This window comes from Octodon degus, unplaced genomic scaffold, assembly GCF_000260255.1.
Source record: "Octodon degus isolate 3935 unplaced genomic scaffold, OctDeg1.0 scaffold00099, whole genome shotgun sequence".
NCBI lineage: Eukaryota > Metazoa > Chordata > Mammalia > Rodentia > Octodontidae > Octodon > Octodon degus.
The window spans coordinates 960582-977777 of NW_004524675.1; the positions used below are offsets into that span (position 1 = coordinate 960582).

At 35.8% G+C, this 17196-nt stretch overlaps 1 pseudogene; it reads right to left on the reverse strand.

Moving 5' to 3' along the window:
* Positions 1-1245, reverse strand: part of LOC101565261 — a 151423-nt pseudogene extending 150178 nt beyond the window's left edge.
* Between the last annotated feature and the right edge of the window lie 15951 nt (positions 1246-17196).

A 17196-nucleotide genomic window follows, 5' to 3' on the forward strand; every position in this document is an offset into this window, starting at 1 on the left:
TCACTGGACCTGGGCTAGGACTGGGTCTCTGAGAAGTTTTCTCCTATTACTTCTGCCCATATTCTTTTTATATCATTTGTAATGACTCCTTCTTTCTCATTGATGCCTATTAGTCTCACGTGGTTTGTTGTTGCATTGTCTTACAGGTGATGAATTATTTCTTCCTACATCCTAGTTGTTTTTAAGAGATCATTCTTACCTTTTTACTAGTTGCAATGGAATCCTCAAGATCTGAAATTCTACCTTCACTTTTACTCAAACGGATTTGCAAGCTTGTGATAGAGACTAAGTTCTTCTCTATCTCTTTGACTCTGCTTCATGTGATCTATTCCTTTCTTACATTGCTCATTTAAGGATTTCATCATTTTTCTAACCTCTATTTTTTATCAGTGTCTTCTTGAGAAGCAATTATTAATTCTTTCATTATAGTTACCCTTTCTTTTTTTTACTTCAGAGATTATTACTGATCTGATTCCCTCCATATGTTTCTACATTTGATTCTTTACTTCAGATGCTATTAATTCAGAGATTTCATTTGTTACTTCAGAGGTTATTTCTCATCTGATTTCCTCTATTCCTTTCTGCAGTTGTTTCTTTACTTCAGACACTATTAGTTCAGATATTTCAACTGTGTGATTCCCAGTTTCTTCTGTGCTAGTGTCTTCTGCACTTGCTTTGGATGGGCTCGGGGCCGAAGTTTGCATTTTGCTTCTTCTCTTTGTCATTTTGTATAGCACTGTCCTCTGACCTTTGGTGTAGAGCTTTGGTGCAGTTATAACCTTAGCACCTACTGAAATTTGGGTGCAGATCTAGAAGTTTGAATTCATCCAGTTTTGCCTGGCTTGGGTCTGGATGTTGTGCTCAGCTTCGTTCTGCTGCAGCCCTTGGAACTGTACCTGTTGTGGCCCTCTGGCAAGATGTTCTACCTCTGGATTAATGGGTGGATATGGCCCTCTGCAGGTACTTCAGAAGCAGAGTTTCACACCAGGTCTGTATGTCAGGTCTGTGCTTTCTCTGGATGGGTCCAGAGAACAGGACAGAAGGACTCATTCACAAGTGAGCCTGGGCTGGGTCCAGAGGGATCCAACAGGCAAAGGGGAGTGTGGAAGTTCTCCTACACACTCACTTGTCCGGGGCTTGGGCTGCATCTGGAGGAGTGTCCAGGGGGTTGTCGAAGTTCTCACTCACACACAGGGCCTGGGCCTGGGCTGGTTCTGTAGGGGTTTGGCGGGGACCCGAGAGCATGGCTGAATGTCTCACTTGCACATTAGGCTTGGCTGGGTCCAGAGGGGTCCAGAAGGCACAGGGGAGTGCGGAAGCTCTCCTACACACTTGCCAGGCCTGGGCTTGAGCTCGAGAAGTACTCTTTGATGTACATGGATTATGCTTTTCTTGAAAATTATGTACATATATTTGCTTTAACTTTAATTTTATTTCCAAAAAAATGGATAAAATAAATGAAAAAAATCCTACACAGCTTAACATTAAACAATTAGCTTGGTCCACATACCGTATTCCAGGCATGAAGCTGACTGTGAAAGTAAGGAAATGCAACATCTGATATCAAGTCTTCACAATTTATTTCAACTCTTAGAAATAAAAAAATAATAATATACTTCCATGTATTGTAGGCTAGAGAGGGTAATGACTGTCCTCTAAACATTCTTCAACTATGATCATTTTTAATATAATGTACTTAATTTGTAGATTTTTGGGCATTTATAGTTCTGAGTGTCAGAAATTAGAGATTGTCATGAGAAAAAGAAAGAAACAATCTATTCTTTAGGTTTCTACCTTCCAAATTCTTTGATTCCTTGGTGAATATTCTGACAGTTAACACATATTAATGAAGATTAAAGTTCTTTAAAAAGAAAACCAACTTTGTATAAAAGCAAGTGTACTGGAAAAGCAGAATGAGTATCAAAATTTTTAAAAAGGGAGCAAAGTAGAGTCAAACAATTAAACAAAATGAAATAGAAGGTCACTGAAGACATGAATGACTGAAAAAGGAAATAACCTTTTGCATAGCCATTATTCAGATTATTTAAAGCCAACAGAGAAAGTACATTGTAGTTTCCAGGAAGCAACTTGCAACTGAGAGTACAATATGGAAAAAAAAATGTGCTTCCCACAGATGCAGTCTAAGTGAGTAGGAGGAGGCCTGCCTCGGCTCCCTGCACTGGGTGGGCCTCTCTGACTTCGCTGCAATAGAGTGTTTATGGGAGCAAGGCCACTCGTCCTATCTTCCCAGCACTTTTAAACAATTTATTACAGCACGCCTTCTCAGGAAATTTTCAGCCCACCTGTGACAACCACTCTTTCTTGGGCCACTTTATCAGTAGGTAGAAGAGAATGAAGCTAGTAAGCATAACTTCTGTATCTGAGGGACAGGTCAGGGACAGCTTCTGGAATAGATGTGAAGATGGGGCAACATAATGAGCATGGGGTAAGAAAAGAAAGGAGACTGGGACCTGCAGTATACAAGCTACTGTGTTTTTGTGTGGAACTATAGAAGCAACCAATAAATCTAAATTTGAATTTTCCCTTAGAGTCCAGATTATTAGAAGATGATTTAAAAACTTTTATAGCTGAGGGACTCTTTGGTCCACTTTACAAAAATGCTTAAAACTTAGAAAATGTTTGTGAAAATGAGGCAAAGGTGCGTCAGAAATTGGGCTTTGGACTTGGAAAGAAAGGTGTCTGTTTCTTCTAACACCCAAAAGAACAGATCACACATGTCAATTTGTAGGTTCGTTTAGTGCTTGAAGAACTCTGGAGGAATAGACGGCTAGGCAGAAAGAAAATGAAATATTTTCTTCATTCCTCTTCCATCTTCAGCCCAGCAAACGTAGCTTTCTCACAGAATGGATCACAGTCTTTCCAAGGGAGAAATAAAGGAAATTGACTTTGAAATGATAGCAGATGAAACACAATTATCCTTGGTATGAACTATTGCTTTAAATATATTTTATGAGAATATGCCATTTGATGTGTATGTTTCTTTTTCCAGTTGACTGGAAATTGCAGTAACTGGAGCACTTGTTTAGAACCAGGGACAAAAGCACATGTTGAAGATGGCAGAATTATGCTATTAACCTTGGAATCTCCTCTCTATATGTGGATTATTATGTGAGAGAAAATGCATTTCTGCTCATATTTTATTCTCTCACTAATTATCCTTCCCCTGTTACACCATGATTATCCAAAGGCGTTGAGATGGGAGGAAATACCAAGGCTGCTTACGTACCCACTGGGCCATGGGGAGGGCTGTTACCAGAGCCAGCTGTGTGCTCTTCAGGGGCAGCTCTGGTCTTTGCCTTGTCTTGCGTGTTGCTTCATGGATTCAGTGCAGATCCCTCAACCTCTGGGACAGATCCTACATGCATTGGGTGCAGGTTTTCTAGTTTCCACCATTGGCTCTTGGGCTTTCCCATAGTGTAGCTTCTTGTTGCAGACTTGTAGGAGACATTATCAGGGCCTCAAGGCCTCTAGCTGGAGTTATGAAGGACTTTTCAGTGGACTTCAGGCTTTTGCCCAGACATTTGTAGAATGTTGAAAATATGGATCTTGGCCATTGGCTAGATTCTTTGTGTTTCTAGCATGTGGACAAATCTCGTAGACCCTTCTGCATTTAACTTTTTGAGTAGAGATTATAAGCTAATCCTCTAAATTTGTATTTCCTGTATTAAATCTATTCCATTACAAATCCCAGCTACAACAGAGGCCCTTCTTGAGCTGGCTTCCTGAAGCCTCTCTTTTCACATGAAATGTGTGAGCCTGAAAATATGAGATTTTTCTCTCTGAGGTGCCCTTAAAACATTATTCTTTTCATCTTTGTACAGGGTCCTTGTTTTCTTCTTGATGGTCATAATCTCTTCATCAGTCACACCTCCTTTTGCTCAAATTTTACATATGATTCCTTTGGATCAGAGTCTTTCAAAACTTTTGGCTCTGCTTTTAGCCCCTCATTCTCACTATAAATCTGGCTGGAACAGCCAACAGTACCCACGCCACATCTTGAGAGTTGTACTGCCTTTTCTTCTATCAGATGAGTTCACTCACTGGCCTGAATCTCAGACTTTAGCAAATTTTCAGAACATGGTCGAAATGTCAACACATTTTTGCCAGAGTAGCACATGTGGACTCTTCTAGTTTCTAGTACAGTGCGCCTTCTCAGCTGAAGCCATCTGAGCATGGCTTTGTTGTCCACGTGTCTGTGAGCATTCCGGCATTCTGAGTTGGGACCAAAATCACCAGTCCGGGTCTGCTGCAATGTTCATGGTTTTCTCTTGTATGTATCTCCACATTTTTCAAACTCCTTCATCAAAACAGAGCAGTGCACTAAGTTAAAGAAAGAGGGTAGGGTGTGTGTGTAAAGATCACATCTGTGTGTGCAACTACACACACTCCAAAGTGTGGCTCAGTAGACTGCTCATGATTTTTTTTAACTCAATAAAATTGACACAACAGGACTAAGGCTTAAAGGTATAATAGTTTATCCATGTAAGTAATAGACGATATTATTTAAAATTAGCAAATATGAATAGTCTGCAGATCATGTACTGAATAGCTAGTTGGTGATTTTTCTATTTTATTTACTTTTGCTATCTTCAGTGAGAAAATATTTTGATTAGAAGAATGAGAAACAAGTTTGCCAATCTTTAGAAATTCTTATCATCTCCAGAAAATTCCTAGCATATTTTCTTCTGCTGTTCATCTATTATATTTCTTAACTATTTTATGGAGTGTATTATACAAAACGATATGGATTTTCAAATGAAAGGGCTTTCCAGACAATTCAAATATTATATTTTTCATTATTTATTTTTATTTATCTTGTCTTTCTGCGGCAGGGTCTCACGTGGAGCTCAGCCTTGCCTTGAGCTCACTCTGATCTCATGCTCCCCAAACCTCCTAACCCTGCTTCCCAAGTGCTGGGATCACAGGCATAGACCAGTGCACCTGATATTTTTTTCTGCAATTAATAAAAACAGCATGGAGCATATGCAGTCAACATGCTTCAGATTTTATTTTTCTTGTGGGAACAGAAATCATTACAATTACTTATTTTGAATATGATTTATACAAATGACTTTAGTCATCGATATTTTACAGAAAAAAAATCATGAGATGGCTGCAAAAGCAGCTCAGCTGTCTAACCATCTCCCTGGAAAGTGCAAGGACCTGGTTTTGATTCCCCGTACCTCATGCCATGCTGGCCCTAAAGCCCTGCATGTGCCGTGTTGGTCCCAAAACATAGTATGGTGGTGTACGCCTGTCATCCCAGCGCTGTGGTGGCTGAGACAGGAGGATCACTACCAATCCAAGATGTGTAGTGATACCCTGCTCCAAATAAAGAAGTAAATGATAGATTAACTTTTTAAAAAATCATGGTATAGTAGCCTGGCCATGATGTTGCATGCCTGTAGTCACAGCACTGGGAAAGATGAGGCTGGAGAAGCTCTATGAGTTCAAGGTCTACCTGGGCTACATAGGGTCTGCAAGGCTATAGAAATTAATTAATTAGCTAATTAATTAATTAATCTCTCTGTGCATCTTTCTCAGTATCTATGTATTTTTGTGTTTACTTATCTATATTTCCATGTATCTAAGTACATATCTATTTATCATCTATCTATCTCTACTACTACAAAATGGATAAGAATAGATTTTATATGACTCTTTGGTACTCTATTATGTAATCCTGCAATCTCAAATGAAGGCCATTTTCACTTTGATCCAGTTCCTGTTCCTCTTATATCTTTTTTTTTTTTTTTTTTGTATTGTTTAAATCATTTAGTGCGTGTAGAATAAAAGTAGTAAGAGTAGGTTTTATTTTTATTTTTTATTTCTTTTCTTGAGGCAAGGACTCACTCTGTAATTCAGGCTGATCTTGAACTCATTTGTAGCCCCGGATGACCTTGAACTAATAGCAACCCTCCTGGTTTAGCCTCCTGAGTGCTGTGATTACAGGTCTGGACCCCTATTCCTGGCTAGGCACAATGGACATTATTTCTCCTGATTATAGAGAGAAAATTGTCATTTACTATAAATTATAATGCTAGTTCTAGGTAATGTATGTCATATATTTATATGAGCTACAGCTAAACCTACAGCTAACAATATAAGCAAATATGTCATATATGATATATGTCATATATATATATATATATATTTAGTATTTTCATACTTCAATCTGTGATTTGTTGAGAATCTTGTAATCATGAAAGAGTTTGGGATTTTATCTAATCCTTTGCTTCATGTCTTGAGATGATATATTTTTCCACTATTTGGTTCATTCTGTCCTTGTATGTTACACACACACCTATTACCAAATTTGGTTTTCTAATACTTGGAGAAAATTTTTCATTGCATAGATGAGGAATGCTTGATTGAAATTTTCATTTCTGTGACTTTGTCTACTTTTAGTATCAGGGTAATATTGTTCTCATAGAATTAATGAAGAAGTATTCTTTCCTTCTTTATTTTCTGACAAAGTTTTTGGAGGACTATTATTTCTTCTTTTATCCTGTTTGCAAATTAAATAGTGAAGCTATCCAGATTTGATATTTTTGAAATCGGAGCCAAGAGGGAAGCATAAAGATTTTAAATTTTTAATATATTTATATGTTTGTAGCTCTATTCTATTTTAATGACTTTAGAAAATTGTGTCATTTTAAGAATATTTCTAGTTATCTAAAATTTTCAGTTTGTTGATGTGGAGTTCACTCATTCCCTTATGAAGCTTTTAGTTTCTTTGAAGTTGGTAATAGCATGTCCTCATTTATGCCTGGTATTAATATGTAATAAAATTCATATTAATTAAATTCATATTTTCTGATGCTTTATTAGAGTAGCCATAGTTTTGTAAATTGTGTTCATATTTTCAAAAAAGGCACATTTTTTAATGCTTATTTTATTTTTTATATTTTCTGTAGTCATTATTCTTTAGTTATGTTTCCTTAGAGTCTAGTTATTTATTTTACTTGATAAGTAAAAATTTACACTACAAATGTGGATTTTTTTTCTAATATAGACATTACTATTTTGTTTTCTTAGAAGAGTGCCTTGAAAACACACTATCTAGGTGGTTGAAACCTAGAATTATTATACATTGCATTTGGGTTTAACTGTAAAATATACTCTAATTTATGGTTTGAATTATCCATTGTTTACCATTATACTGTGCACACTTGAGATTTAACAAATTTTCTTAAGTTTTAATTATTTATTTTTATTCATCGTTAGAAAATATCCACTGGATCATTTCATCAAATTTAATTATCCCAATATCTAATAAAGCATATGTTCTACCATGGAGAAATCTCATATGTGCTTAAAGATAGTGTGTAGTAGGGCTGAGAAGATGGCTCAGTAGAATAAGCGCTTGCCTGGCAAGCACAAGAGTCTGAGTTCAATCCCCGGTTCTGCCAAAAATAAATAAATAAATAAAAGGAAAAGATAGTGTGTAGTTACTTGTTATTGTAGTGTTTCATAAAAAAATAGCTATAGGGTTGGGAGATAGTTCAGTGATCCAAGCACCTGTCTGGCAAGCCCAAGGACCCAGGTTCGATCTCCAGTACCATATCCCGTCATTCCCTGCACCTTGCCAGCCATGGAAACTGGGCATGGTATTATATGCCTATAATCACAGCTCTGGGAAGGCTGAGACAGGAGGATCACTATAAGTCCGAGCTGCATAGGGAGACTCTGTACCAAATTAATTAATTAATTAATTAATTTTAAAATAGTTAAAATTATTAATATTGATTTCTTCTTACTAATTTTCCTTCTATCCATTATAAGGAGTAATTTATTTGATTGCTCAAATGTTACTGTTTATTTGTATACCTTCCCTTTAATCTTGTTCATTTTTATTTTTTGTGTCCTAGACATTTCCTTCAATTGCATACATGGTGAAAACTGTTATATTTTCCTTTTGAATTGAATCTTTTATCATTATGTCGTCCTTTTCCCCTAGTTATATTTTGAGATCTTAAAATCTATTTTGTCTAATGAAATTATTCAATTCTCCATCTCCTTATATCTGTGCTTCAAATAGTCTATTGTTTTATTAATCCTTTCACTTTATGGGTTTTTGTTTGTTTGTTTGTTTGTTTGTTTGTTTTTTCTGTGTATCAGGAATTGAACTCAAGACCTTGCACATGCTAAGCGGGTGCTCTAACGCTGAGCTATATTCCTGGATTCATCCTTTTATTTTAAAACTGCAATTTTCTTAGTGTTTGTGTTGTGTATAGCATGTACTAGCATGAGATGTTTTATGCTTGTCTTGTCTGGTACCCTGATTTTGATTGAATTATTTAATTCATTCACATTTAATCTTTTTATAGATTTAGAGTCACATCCATTTTCAACTAATCTTCGTGTATCGTCTATTGCTACCTCTCTGACAACTCCCTTTTACAAAATCAATATTTTATGGATACCAATTTAATTTCGGTAATAATATTGCAACTCTGTATTTTATTAATTTGCTTTTGTAGAGATTTGAAATATGTATCTTTAACTATTACAATATACTTTGTTGCCACTCATTCTAGTAGAATAAGATACAGTAACATTGTTCTAGTATAACTCAGGTCTCTCACTTGCATTTGTCATAATAGTATAATATTTTACAAATATATATGAGAGGCCAAAATGAATATATTAAGAGTATTACACTTTAATGTGTTATACAATCTCATGTCTTTACATCTGGTAATCTGAATGACTAATTAGCAGAAACAATATGCAACATAATAACCATTGTTGAATTCCTGACATTTTGTTTAGTGAAATTCTGTATTATTTCTATTTTATATTTACTTTTTTTTTTTTTTGTATTTAGTACAGGGCCTACAGAGTCTCACTACACAGATCAGACTCCTGGGGATTCTCCTGTTTTCAGCCTCCCAAGTGCTGGGATTACAGGCTCACGCCCCACGCCCAGTCTCAGTTGCCATCTCAGCGTTGCTCCAGGGGCCGGGGCCAGTACTACATGCCGGGGATTGATCGTCAGTCACTATGCTCTGCCTCCTCAGGCACTTGAGTCTGCTGAGCTATCTAGCTGGCCCTATTTTTACTATTTGTTATTCTCTTTAAAAAATAAAAGTGAAAAAGACTGTGAGAATATTTATAATGCTAGTACTCTTCTCACTATGCAGTTGAGCTACTGGCTAAGGCTACTTTTTTTATTATTTTTTTTCAACAAATAATACACTGCATATATTCTTCTTAGTGGTTAATTGCTGTACAAGATGTGGACTTGTGATCCTATTTACAAACACCATTAGAACAAATCATTCTATTCATTAACAGAATGTAACTATATATCTATCCCAACCACTTTGAATACACAGATACAAAATGGACATTCATCTGTATACCCCATTTTTTCTAAGTTCCGTTATTGAATATTATAAGGCTACTTAATTGTTTCAATAAGGATTCACTGCCATCACCTTCCTTTTAGTTTGCATCTGGAAAATAATGTGAAGCATTATATTTTGCACTGCTGCAAAGCAATGTCATAGTACTGTTATGTAGCTTATTTAAAAATCTTTTCAACTCAATAAGCAATAATATACACATTTTTCCTTCTGACAAAAGTTTTGTGTTTATCCCTTTCCCCAGTACTGATTTGGTTTTTCTGCATAAATTTCATGCATTTCTCTGCTTATATGACTATTTTTTACTCGAACGTATGTGTTCATACCCAGTTATTTTTTTAAAAATGTTCTCATGCTGTGAAAGGCTTACTTACACCACATTCAAATGTGTTCAAATCATTGCCCCAAACAAGCCATGTACTACCACTTACCCCACATGTTCATTCTTTTTATTCAACCCCCACATCCTTTGCACCTCCTGTAGATGTGTGATTTGTGCCCAAATAAATAAGATGGTTTGGGATGATGTTCAGAAATTATTCTTCTCTACTAAGTGAAAAAAACATGAAGGCAGTCTCTCCTGCCTCATCTATTTTGCTAGAATTGGTGTAATGCCTCTGATTGCAGTAATCAAACTGTTCCCACCTTTATAGCGAAGCCATTTTTACATAACACAGAGCCAGGAACTAACAATATTATTGAATTACTAAGTCAGAAACTTAGAAAAATTGACACTTTTTAAATTGGGATAAAGAAACTTATTTAAATGATTTGAGTTTTATGATTACTTGCAATTATGACTAATGAGTGATTATTATGAAAGCTTTTGGTATTTGAAAGTATTTCTATGATAATAACATTACAATTCATTCACTGCATTGTAGAATAGTTTAACATCAATATCAGTAAGTAGTTTTCAATTTTCAAAAGAGTGAATATTGGTAAAATAAGCACCTATTTATTCCTTCTCATTTTTTTGCATTTTATTTTTATATTTAATGTAGCCTACTATAAGGTATAAGAGAAGAATATCAATCTTTAGCTAGTCATATATTTTGCACATCTCTATGTTTTCTCCACATCTCTACATAGTAGTATCATATTTTTGGATTAAACTACAAAACACATCCAATATTCCTGCAGATATTTCAAGTTTGTATTATTCTTTTCATTTAGATCGTATAGCTCGTTATTTGTATGCTTATCTATTTGAATACTTTTACCTTTAAATATCCTTTTATTTTCTAATTTCTCTTTTGTTCTCCATTTCTGGATGTTTTTAGCAGCACTATTTGCCAGAAGTTTTTGAAAATTGTTATGGTTTGTGTGTTAACTCGTCTCCAGTGCTCACAGATTCTATGAAAGATTTGATTCCCAAGACAGCAGGTTTCTGAGGTGAAATTTTAGAGATGAGACCAGGAGGCTCTGTTCTATTGGATGGGTTAATTGTTCATCCTTCAATGGACTCTGAGCGGTGGGCTTTGTAGGAGCCCTTGCTGTCCAGTGAGGGTCACTTCTGCTTCCTTATAGCCATGAGGTGTGGGATCCATAATTTCATTTGCTCTCCCTCACAATAATCTCACCTACATACTACACAGCTATGAAGCAAAATAAAGAAATGAACCAAAAAAATAAATGAGCTGAAATAAACGTTTCTCTTTTCAGGTTGCTTTGCCCAATTTAAATTTTTTTGGTACAACGATGGGATGCTGATTAAAATGACAATATTTTTCATCATTATATTCTTAACTTCAAAAGGATCCTCCTTATCCTCTGAATGCTATTTTGATATTAAACTGTCTTCTCCATTACAGACACAATTACTTCCCTCCAAAGATATTATTGTTTTAAGATTTATTCTCTTATTTCTATTGTCCTTTTTATGTATTTAGTACAAGGTCTACAGGATCTCACTACACAGACCCAACTCTTACTGATCCTTCTATTTTTAGCCTTCCAAGCCCTGGGATTACAGGTGCACACCACGCCCAGTCTCAGTTGCAGTCTCAGCATGCCCCTGGGGGAGAGGCTGGAACGGCACATGGGGGATCGAATCCGGCCACTGTGCCTACCTAAGCAGGTGCTTTAGTCCACTGAGCTGTCTGTCCAACCCTCCATAGTCTGTTATCTTGTTTTTGAAGTCATTTTGTTTTATTTTCTTTTCTTATTTTATTTATTCATGTCAGATTTTTCTTAAATGTATTACAACCTTAGAGGATTACTTCAGTTTAACATAGACAAAGCAACCTTAAATTGATGAGTATCTTTTATTTGGAATATGCTGAATGCTAAATATTAAGCTACACATCATCAACTATATTTTTATTTGATCAAGTGTTTTAATTGAGACAAATCAGTTTCCACAAAATTATCCTGTCCCATTATAAATATTAGAATTATATCTGCAAAATTTTTGTTGCAGTTACAATGGTAGTAAACTTCTTGAAAATTCTCTTCAGAAACAAGTGGGGGAAAAGGAATTTTGCATTCTTGCCCTAATCTTACTTAGCTCCGGTGTCCAAAATTATTCACTGTTGGGGGCCGGTGAGCTAGCTCAGCAGTCTAAAGTGCCTACTTTGGCAAACTTAGGCAGGCGCAGGGAACCTCAGTTCAATCCCCAGCACAACATGCCACGCCAGCCCCGCCCTCAGGGAGGGCGGAGCCAGCCAAAATTATTCAGTGTTTCTAATCAAGACTCGGTTAACTCAACATTTATATTTTTACTGTTCTATGAAATGAAAGATTACATAGGAGAGTAAATATTTTTATAAAAATGTAGAAATAGCTCTATTTTCAACTTGGTGGGCCATTAATTTTAAGCATGTATACTGTCTGCAATTTATCAGTATTTTGAGATTATAAGGTATGCAACATCCTATTGCTTGGTGTGATGATCTCCTAATTGACATTTTTATATTTGCCATTGTCTTAGCTACCATTCTCTAATTGATACGACAAAATATCTGACACACAAAATTAAAGGAGGAAAGATTTATTGTCTCATGGTTTGCAAAGGTTTTAATGTATAAAACATTGGCTTGAAGTTCCTAGAAATATAGAGAGCAGAGACTCTTTTCCTGAAAGGTACCTGGGACCAATTCATGTTCCCTAAAATTGAAGAATAAATTTTAGGAACAATGAGGTCAAGAGCAGAATATATTAATGGAAAGAAAGTTTCTGTCTGAGAGAGGCACAGGAGGGTACCCAAGTGGGTTTCCAAGAAACCTGCCTTTTATAGGGATTTTTATAGAGCAAAACCATGAGGCAAAGCAAGTGGAAGGCGGGAAACATGCGCACTTGCAAGGTAGGTGGGAGGTGTACAAAACTATTGTCAACCCATAAGAGTTCAGGTATAATTATTTAGGTAATATTGATTAAATTGTGATCAAATGGGAAAGTGAGTCCCATAGAAAGTGAATGTGAATACAGAACAGGGGCTTTTCCTGTAGGAGGTTGGGTTAATGCCTTCCTTTATTTTTCAAGTTGACTGATACCTATTTAGAATATAGGTATCACTATGTCTATCCCCAGGGAGTTATGTGGGTGCATTTGTTTGATATTTTGTCTGAGGTCTGGCCCACTGCAGAGAGCCTGTCCCTCCCACTGTTACAAGGTATCTTGTTTTTTATATTGGCTCCTTTGAGGGCCTAGACCTGTCTGACTGCCTGTAGTATTTCTCTGTATTTTCTTTTTTACCTGTAGTATTTCTATCTAACTGAGTGGCCTACAGTGCTATGGCTGGTGCGGCAGTCACCTCCACCAGACCCAGCATGAGCCAATGAACCAATTGCAGATCCTAGATTCTGCCACTTCTGAAAAGCCCAACTGCAATGACCACATAAAGCTTTAAGGGAAAACATGCAGACAAAAACCACAGTGACTATGTAACTTAGTGTTTTAAAAATATTCTCCTTTTAAAAATAATATTGTCATCTATCTTCTAGTGTTATTGTTTTACATTTTTTTCTTATAAGTATGTATCCTGTTATTTCTTTATTGACACTTTCAATTGTTGGCTTTGGGTAAGAGTAGCAATAAGTACATATATTCAATCTGCAATGCATACATTTTAAATAATTTAAATCATAGTAGGATATTTATATTTCAATTCAATTTTTACTGGAACAACATAAAACATTTCAATTGTGCATTGTTTAATATTAATTAGTGTTATGATTGAATTTCTTATTGAAAATGCAATGTGAGCCTCAATGTGCTTTCATTTACACATCTTACTGTTACCTTCATGGTAGGACTGAGTTCCTTCCCTTTCTCAGTGTGTCAGTGCAAATGCAGTAGTTGTAAGGTAAATGGCTATGCAGCACAGGAAATATACTCAGGGCAAGAGCACTGGAAAACATCCGTAGTGGTCTTTTCTCTGAGGCTCTTGAAATCAGCATTGAATCTAAAGTATGTTGCTATTGGACATAACATTCAGCGTTTTCAACTTTCCTTAAAAAGTGGTTTCTAATTTGTCTGCTCCACCTCAGACCTTGTTGAAGTGGGACATGGAGAGAACTGACAACACATTCAGGTTCTGGAGTGTGATTTAGACAATACATGGTTTGAGCCTGATATTCAAGTGAGAATATTCTAAAATATGGACAGTTGAGGAGAAGTTGATGTAGAAGGCTATGGAAAACATTGTCAGTGTATAATACACAATATATATGTTGATATAAAATGACAAATGATTTCCTAGCTTTCAATGGAGTATAAGATTAATTGTGGCATTAAGGTTAATACTAATGGGCACTACATTTATGGCTTAGAATATTTCTATTGATGAATTTTGTGAGTATAACTATATTAAATAATGTATATTTCACAGGAAATGTAAGTAGTGAATTTTAAATTTTTATTGTGTATAAAAAGCATCAAAATTTTCAAGATAAACTTTTTTGCTGTACAAAGTCTACAAAAGAACAACACAAATCAATTCTTGAGAATTATAATGAAAATACCATTATATTTTATTAAAAATAATTTTTACTTCAATTATCACACGTAAAACAGTCTATGCACATGACAACAAAATGCTCCTTGTGTACGTATCCCTTACACTAGCAGTGCAGGTTTCAGTCCATACTCAGCTGGCTCTGATGCAGGCAGTATGGCATGGGGCAAAAGTTCAAGGTGGCAGAAGCCAGCAAAATCAACAGCAAAAGTGGGGAGATACTGTCTTGTAAGCCGGCTACCCACCCTAAGGCAGGTGTAATAGTCACACCATATCCCTACCCTCCTCTTGCAAGTGCTCAGGATATTTACAAAGTGAGGACTCTGGATCTATCACATTTATTTAAATTGAAGAGAATATTTCTTATTGTTCAAGACTAACCCCTGATTTTAAAAGAAAGTCCAAACATTTACAATTATTAATTTTCTATATAGTGTTTTAAAATTATTTATTTATTTATTTATTTATGTATTTATTTGGTACAGGATCTTGCTACACAGCTCTGACTCCTAGTGATCCTCCTGTTTCAGCTTCCCCAATGCTGAGATTACAGGTGTGTTCTACCACACCCAGTTTTGGTTGCCAGCACAGCAGCACAGCCTGCGGTACTGGGGAACAAACGCCAAGTCTTTGCACCTGCCTGGCAGGCACTTAAACAACTGAGCTATCTTCCTAGTCCTCTACATAATTTTAAGCTTGCAGCCTATCTTCCATTATGCTTACAATTCGACTTTTTTGTACATTCCAAAATAATTGAAAATGTATCTTTTGCTCTGGTTTAGTCTCCAAGCATGCTAAAACCTCAGATACATGGAAAGGCAAGAAATGAGAGAAATCTGGCATTGAGAAGAATTGGTTCACTGTTTAGTTTCCTACATCTTATGAAAAAACAACTAACCAATTATTACTTCTAGAAGATGAAGCCATCCAAGACATGAACAAAGTCAATTAATTAGGCAATGTAGATAAAATGTAGTTTCCTAATGAAAGAGTTGAATTTGGTCGGTAAAATGTTAGACATAACTCAAGGAAGTTGAGGTTCATAGAAGAAATTCCAAAGAATAATAAATCTAGCAGAGCAAAAAATTATTGCTTGGATCACTATACTGAACAATAAAATTAGATTAATCAGCATTTAGAAACAAATGTTCTTCAAAAATATTCCTGATTCAAATTTCTACACAATAATTTATTCCAAGCCTAACCTATAGTGAAACTAGGACTTCTGATACATTCCCTATCTCGTTTAGGATTAATCCTAGAACACATGGGGCTTACCACTTATACAAAAGTAATTAGTCATTTATAAAAAGGTGTTAAAAGATAAGAGTATGTCAAGAGTAATATCAGTACACTAGCATTTTTGAACTACAATATGAAGTTTAGAATATAAATATACACTTATGAAAAAATAATTAAGGAAATGTCAGTTGCTTCCTTGCTTTCTTTCTTTTTTTAGACAGTCTCACTATTGTAGTGCATGCTGACCTTGAACTTTCTGACATAGCCCAGACTGGCCTTGAACTGACAGGAGTTCTCCTGCCTCAGCCTCTCAAGTTCTGGGATCACAAGCATGCACCACCATTTCCAGCAAATATCAATTCTTTGATAAATGTAGGGTTCAATTTCCTAGAACAAATAGAAGTTGGAGGTAGTTTCCCTATTTATTAAAGGAAAACATAGTTTTCTCACTCATATATCTTCCTTCTCCTAAATTACTTTCCAGCTCCTCCTCCTCTCCCATTTCATCCTGTCTCCTTGTTCTGTCTCCCTCTCCATCTCTCTGTCTGCTATTTTCAGGAAACAATGGTTGTCTGAATATATCCTGATAAATCATTTAAAATGATCAAATGATCTACTGTGAAGACTAGTTAGTTAGTTAGTTAGTTAGTTAGTTAGTTAGTTTTTATGTATTTGGTACAGGTTCTCACTCCACATCTAGGACTTGTAGTAATCCTCCATTTTCAGCCTCCCCAGTGCTGGGATTACAGGTGTGAACCTCCATGCCCAGTCTTGGTGGCCAGCTCAGTGCACTTGGAGGTGGTACCAGTGTGGCATGTGGATGGAACCCCAGTCTTGCGCTTGCCTAAACAGGCACTGAGTCTGCTCAGCTATCTTGTTGCCAGCCCTTATTGTTGACACTATGACTTAAGAATATAATTATTGGTTTTACACTAGACTTCATTTGTAAAGCTTACTTCATAACAAATAAATGAAAGTAATGCACTTGGTATTTATTCTTTTGTGTTACTTTTAGCAGACTGAATACTGCAGTCTGATAGTTAAGTAAAGTTATTTTTGTATGTTCCCCAATATTTTTCATGGTTTATGTGGGTAAGTAGCCTCTTTTCCATCTGCTTTTGCAGGCCATAATTTTTGTTTTAAGCACCACATGAAATCAACCTAAACACTATTTTAAAGGGCAAACTATGTTGTCACAGTACATTAGTGTGCATTTGTTAATTATTAGAACATTAACTTTTACATTTTACCATTTTTTATACCCAAACAGAGTGCATTAACATTTAGGATAGTTCATGTTTACACCATTTTTTATTGCATTCTTTGTAATTGATGTGATTTGTGTAGTCAAAATTGGCTAGAGAAAACAATTTTCATGTGTGTGTGTGTGTGTGTGTGTGTGTGCGCGCGCGCACGCACGTGTGTTTAAACATTGGTTTGTGTGATAATATAGTAGTCAGGTATAAAATGTGCAGAACAGGCTTGAACCAGGCTGCAAATAGGAAAAAAGGCTAGAGTTTTATGACACCATTTCTCTGTGAAAAACCTCAGTTTCATTTTTACTAACATTGAACTGAGAGGATGAGGTGAACATTCTTTATCAAA